Source organism: Eurosta solidaginis, chromosome X (genome assembly GCF_040869045.1).
Source record: "Eurosta solidaginis isolate ZX-2024a chromosome X, ASM4086904v1, whole genome shotgun sequence".
NCBI lineage: Eukaryota > Metazoa > Arthropoda > Insecta > Diptera > Tephritidae > Eurosta > Eurosta solidaginis.
Genome location: NC_090324.1, coordinates 51283036 through 51290340, shown reverse-complemented (window position 1 = coordinate 51290340; position 7305 = coordinate 51283036).

Here is a 7305-nt window from a genome sequence, read left to right as displayed (position 1 = left end):
TCTCCTCCGCCACCCGCTGCTTTTGAAGAGAATTATATTTCTAAAACCAGCGGTAATTTAGCCTCATTCTCTGATAATAGCAAACAAAGTGAAACATTAGGTTTGCCTCAAATAAGCAACAATCAATGCCGCAATCTATCTTAAAGGAACTTTCTTATCTAAGAGCTGATAATGCTTCTATGCTGTCGTTGATCAAAAATTATCGAGATGATATACAACTTTTTGTGCAAAAGACGGAAGAAATTTGTGCCGAAATTCGATCATTGCGGGCCGAAATAGTTGACAAAAATGAGGATATATCGAAACTAACTCTCGAGTTAAAAAACCTTCAAAGCATTGTTGGTAGCTAGCTAAAGAAAAAAAGAGTAAAAATGGTGCAATGGGCAGAAGCAAAATTGTTGTATCTACTGCAAATAAGCCTGAGCAAAGCTCTCCTTCAATATCATCCGTCATATGCACTGCATCTAATGAAATTAATCAGGGATGCACCTTAACGTTAAGCTAATCGTTTATCAAAAAATTTCCACCGTTTCCGTTGAAACACTTCGAAATATTATCGATAAAGAAATTATCAAGATAAATTGTATCTCGTTTTTATCCGAAACGAAAAGCTTTCGTTAACGTTAAAAACGTTAACAAAAACGTGATACTTTATGTTTGAATTGTGCTGGCAATGCTATAGCCATGGTGAAGCCGTAAGGTGGTAACAACGAGCACACATACACACACAAACTAATGTCAAAAACACTCTGAGAAATGTTCGTACTGTCAAAATTCATGAGAAAAGTTGCAATCAGCTTGGCTATTGCTTTCACCTTTAATGACTCCGCCATCAATCAGCTTTGCCAGCATAGTTTGAAATTAATAATGAACATAAACGATTTGATTCCATTTTGATATGGCAGAAAACGAAACGAAATCATTTCGTTAATTTGACGTTTTTAACGTTAATAAACGAAACGAAATGACTTTGTTTCGTTTATTAACGTTAATTATCGTAACGAAATGATATCGGTTCGTTGGTTAAGCATGCCTGAAATTAATAATAAATCTGTCGCCGTAACTAGGTACTGCTAATCAGTCTCGTCAATGCTCTTCTCTTGTATCATCAGCTAATAATAATAATACTATACCAGTCTCTCGTGCTGCGGCGTGTTCAGCTATGTTATATTCTACATTGTCACAAATGCATTAAATGGGAAAGCTACGTCGAATACTGCTGCTCTGTTACTTTGTGTGCTTCTTCGCTGCCAGATGATACTCTACCACATGCTAAACCTGTTTTTAGTTCTGCTGTTACTCTCTCTACTATATTAACTGAGAATCAAAATTCTTTAGCTAAAACATTTGCTGTACCTATTCAAGCATCCCAGCAGTCTACTACTACTAAGCTTATTAGTGATACTACTCCATCTTCATTCGTAAATTGTCCTAGTACTGACACTATGACTCTAAATTCAAATTTGTCCTCCAATGGATTGGACCGCTCACTTGATTTGTCATCTACTAGCCGTACTATTCCAAATGCTCCAACACATACTGTGTCTCATGTTTCCAAATGGAAAACTAATAATAAATCCAACCGAAAGCTTCGTAAACAGCCTTTACTTGTTGGATCCAGCCACAGTCAGGAACTTGGTGTCGTACGATCGTTGAAGTGGCTCCACATATCCTCGTTCTTACCTAGCGTTTCTTCCGACAATATTATATCTTATGTTTCTAAACATATCTCAATTGAGAAGCATTTTCTGGTGTGCATTAAGCTTGTGAAGAAGGATGTTACTGAAGGTGATCTAAGGAAAGTCAACTTTAAATTGGGTGTTGAAGATTGGTGTTATGAGAAGGTGTTAAATGCCGATATTTGGCCTGCGAATGTTAAACTTCGTCCCTTCCAGTTTTTTCGAAAGGAGGTAGTGTCACCACTCAAACCATAAAGGCCCAGTCTCCGGTCATAATGCATAATAAACCCTTGAAAATATATTTTCATAACGTGTCTGGTTTAAGAACAAAATCTAAAGTACTCTTTGACTTGAGCTCTCACTCGGACTATGATATTGTGTTTCTTATTGAGGGCTGGCTCAATGAAAATTTTTTTAGCAACGAATTCCTCGATCCTAAGCTATATAATGTTTTTAGGAAGGACAGAGACTTCGCGAAAACCAAGACTTCAAGAGGTGGAGGTGTACTCATTGCAGTTTCCACGAAATATGGCTATTCATTGCTTCCCTTGGCAAATGGGGACTCGCTCTTAGATCAACTTTGTGTATCAATTTGCAGCAGCTCTAAACTTCTAATCTGTGCATCGTATATTCCGCCGTCTAGTGCTGATGGACTTTATAAACATATATTGATAATATTTTAGCTTTATTTACTAAGCATTCTAACAATAGTTACTGTATTCTTGGTGATTTTAACCTGTGCAATATAAGCTGGAACAGACTAGATGATAGTTTTTCTTTCTTTCCTAATAATGTTACTAGTTTCGCTGAGTCTTATGTAATTGATAATTTGTTAAGTCTTAATCTTGTCCAGGTTAATAGTTTCATTAACAGACTCTTAAAAATTTTGGATCTTATATTTATTAGCGATAATATGAATTTTTCATTAAATGAGTGCCTGGATCCTTTGTCGGCTGCAAATCAACATCATGTTCCACTAGTCTTAAACTTGGAATTTTATAATTTTAACTCTATTTGTGAAGATAACCATTCTACTAGTTTTTGTTTTAAAAATTGCGATTTTGATTCTGTCAACTCTGAAATGTCCTCTTTAGACTGGGATTGTCTTTTCTATGGTCTATCTTTACATGACTGCTTTGACATTTTTAAATTTAAAGTTAACAGCATCTGCAAGAGCATTATTCCTATTAATAAAAAAAGATCTTATAAAATACCATGGTATACTAAAGACTTAAAGAAACTAAAAAATTTAAGAAACAAATTTTATAAAAAATTTAAATCTTCAGGCTCTTCTTCTATATCTGTATCTGCGTTACTCGAAGGAGTTTAAATCCATGAGTAGGGTGCTACATAAAAATTATGTTCAGAAATATGAAACTGAAATCAAAACGAACCCAAAAGCGTCTTGGCTTTATGTTAAGTCTAAAAAATCGTGTTCTATTATTCCGTCTGAGGAATTCTATAAAGAAACCATTGCTTCGACCTCCTATGAGGCTGCAAATCTTTTTGCGCACTTTTTTAGTTCCAACTTTGGGTCTAACATTGAAGAAACTGAAAACCAGGGCCCAGTCGTTGACTCTCCTATCAATGTTGGTTTCTTAACCTAATAATTGATGATGTAATAGATGGCATTAGGAATATTAGTTACACAACACAGACTGAGTTCGATGGTTTATCGGCCTGCCTATTTAAAAATTGTGCAGCTTTTGCTTACCCTCTTTTAATTTTACTCAATAAATCGCTTGATAGTGGCGAATTTATCAATGCTTGGAAGATTACTTCTATTACCCCTATTTTTAAAAGCGGTAACAAGAATGATATTTCCAATTACACACCCATCTCTAAATTGTCTACGGTTTCTAAATTATTTGAGTACATCGTTAAACAGAAAATGTTGTTTGCCATTAAGAGCTTGATATCACCTAATCAGCATGGCTTCCTGCCAGGAAGATCTACCACAACAAATCTAGCCATATTTTCAGAATTCTGTTTATCAGCTTTTGGTAACCGTTGTGAATTTGACACCATATATACGGACTTTTCGAAAGCTTTTGATAAAGTTAGCCACTCGCTTTTATTATCCAAACTAGCTAGTTTGGGAGTTCACTCCATGTTTTTATAGTGGATAAGGTCGTATCTTTCATATAGAAGCTGTGTAGTAAAAGTTGACAATACGTCATCACGTTATTTTTTTGCCTCCTCTGGTGTTCCCCAGGGTAGTATTTTGGGTCAGGTGCTCTTTATTATCTTTATAAATGGCATATCAAGCTGCTTTCGACACTCACAATTTCTGTTATATGCTGATGACCTGAAAATATTTTCGGCTGTCACCAGTCACCTGGACTCTGTTAAGTTACAAGAAGATCTTAATAACGTTGTAGCCTGGTGTAATAGTAACCGATTACATTTGAATATAAAAAAGTGTTTTCATATTTCGTTCTCAAAGTCTCGTTCTCCCATTCCCACCTCATATTGTAACGAGGACTCTCAACTTTGCTCCCTTAGAGAAATTTCGGATCTCGGTGTTGTCTTTGACTCCAACTTCTTATTTCTTGGTAACATAAATTACATAATTGCTAAATCCTACTCAATGCTTGCATTTATTCGCCGGTTTGGCTCAGATTTTAAGGACCCTTATACACTGAAATTATTGTATACGAGTTTGGTACGTTCAAAGTTAGAGTATGCTGTCTTTATCTGGAGACCTTATTATGATTGTCATATCAATAGGATTGAACGAATTCAAAAATATTTTATTCGATTCGCTCTTCGTTCGTTTGGGTTCATGGATCCGTTACCCTCGTACACTGCTAGATGCCAGCTAATTAACTTAAAATTGTTATACTCCAGAAGAATCATTCTGTCACTTTCTTTTGTTTATGACATAGTTCGTGGAACTATTGATTCCTCTGCCTTGCTAGAATGCATTTCATTTCATATCCCAGCCCGAAGCTCGAGTTAGAACAATGCATGCTTTTAATTCTCCTATTCTAAGAGCATTAAGAGAATTTAATTTGTACTCAAGGGTACATGATGTTGATTTCTCTCTACCAAAAACCAAATTTAAATTGTTATTAAATAGGATCGTTAATTAATTTGTAATTTAATGTTTTTATTCTACTTAGTCTGAATAAAAATGTATATTTTCTAGATGTCTTAAACAAATAAATAAACAAATATATCGATTAGTCACACCAACCAACTTATGTGCGGATCATATTAACAATATGTAGGTCACTACAATAATATGCTGACAAACAATTATCTATTATGAAGTCATGAACTTTTTAGTATGTAAGCATTAATGTAATTATGTATGTGTAGGTTGAGGACTTTTGTATAAATAGAAATGCATTTCTTTAATAAACGGGAATAATAATTTTACGCTACACATCGGCGTTTCAGCTAATTCGTGTTTTTACATATTTCATGGCGATCCTGCCAGACTAGATCAAGAACTAGCAAAACTGTCAGAGATCCTGCCAGCTCGCGTTACCACAGCCCTGATAAAATTCGTGTCAGTGGATATATGCAAAATACAAAAAAAAACCAGCCAATAAGAACAAAAAAAATGAAGAAAAGTAAAAAAGAGAACTTATAAACATATAAAAGGCGCTATATAAATTTGCAACAATAAGACATGTCGCGCTTCTTTTCATAGCAAAAAGGGTAGCGTAAGAAAAACAAGCAACCTTATTGTTAATAATAAGTTTGACTTAGGACAATTGCTTATCAGGCTGTGCCTGCAATCTAGGACTTGTAAAGAATAAAAAACACAGTTGTCCTGAACGAGAAATTGGTGAAAATTATAGAATATTACTCGAGTAGGCAAATTTAAAAATAATAAAATGGTACCCTAGTTCTCAAAGATCAAATAATTGCGTTAACTTTAGAAGTTATGCAAGTGAAAAATCCCGGTAAAAAATAATAATAATAAATAATTCTTCATTAATATCATGACGATTCTGTCTTGGTGCCCGTAGCAGAAATCGCATGACATATAAAGTCAGATAAAGATATTGATGGAAGATATGAAAAATATGAAAAGAAAATTGAAAGATACGCAAAATTATTGCAACCACTGTACCATCTACCAATTAGCTAACTACTCCTACTATAAATTGCCTTGCTCTTCCATCAATTACAGCTTCTAAAAGTTTCTGTATCATTAGTTACGGATTTCATATTCAGTATGTTTAAAAACTCAAATAAAAAAAAAATTATTAAGGAACTAGCGGGACCCCGGTGTGCTTCGCTACACCAATAGAAATATTGGAAAAAGAATAAAATATCATAGATTTTTTTTAAGCTTTATTTCAATTCTTAATCCAAAACATTTGGATACACTACATTTTTCGTTTTTCCATCTGGGATATAACTAAACAAACAATTTGGAATGCCTACTCTGGAACAGGCAACACATAGCTGTCCGTGCGAAAAGCACGGTTCCTCCAAATTCAATCCGCATTCTCAAAGCGTTTGTTCTTGCACCTTGTTGACTGACATAGCAAATGACAGGCGTACTGGAAATTGCAAACGCTTGAATTCAAATAACATGTCTGTCGGTATCAGTAGGATTCGCGGTATAAGCACAATTTCACCTTTCGCTTTGCCGTCAGTATTGTTGCTTCAACTAAATTCGTCATCAACTTTTTTACATTCGGCCTTGTTCCATTACGCAATGTTGGTGCATTTAAATTCCGTAGTAAAATAACTGATGAGCCGACCTTCAAATTTAAACAATGCGGTGGCCTAACAGACGGTTCCAATGAATTCAAAAATTCAACTGGATAATTCACTGCGTCATCTTGATTCATTGCGCTATCCACTGACTTGTATGTTGTCATCACACAAGGCAATTTTTCAGAATGTGATGATTGATTTCATTGACATGTACATTTTTTGGTGCCAGTATTGCGCGTTCTCTCAACCAAGCGTGATTCATGTAATTTTGAATAATATTTGGAAACACTCGTTCAATTAATTCTTCTTTTGATTGGATGATTGTACAAAAATTGTTTGGCAATGTAATTAAACCATTTGTTTTGTCGATTGGAATTTTGACTATTCCGATCTCTAATAATTGCTTCGAGAACTGCTCTGCAGACTAGTCATTGCGCAACTCAACACGCATGTTTAAGTGTAATGTTAATTTTTTCACGTATCGCCACAAAAGGGAAGACTTCAAACATGCATTGGTCTCATCTGCCGGTGTTGATCGTAGAATAACGGGCAATGTTTGCCGAAAGTCACCTGAAAATAAAATTAAAGCACCACCAAAAAGCCTTCGGTTTAAACGTAAATCTTGCATCGGTCAGTTTAATGCTTCCAATGATTTTTTGTTTGCCATTTTACAAGTTATAACATTAGACCCACAGTTATCACATTAGGCCCACTGTGCCTGAACATATTTACCAACAATTTTATATAATTTATTTTATAATTACATATAACAGGAGAAAGCTTGGCTCCTGGTCACAACTAAGCAACACCAAAAATCTTGCTTCGCTTTAGTTATCTTATCAATAACTAAAAACCTGTTGCGCTTATCATGCGAGGAATGTAACAGGCGCTAAGTATGGCTTGATTGCTACCTTGATGGCTTGATTGCTACCTAGCACAGCTA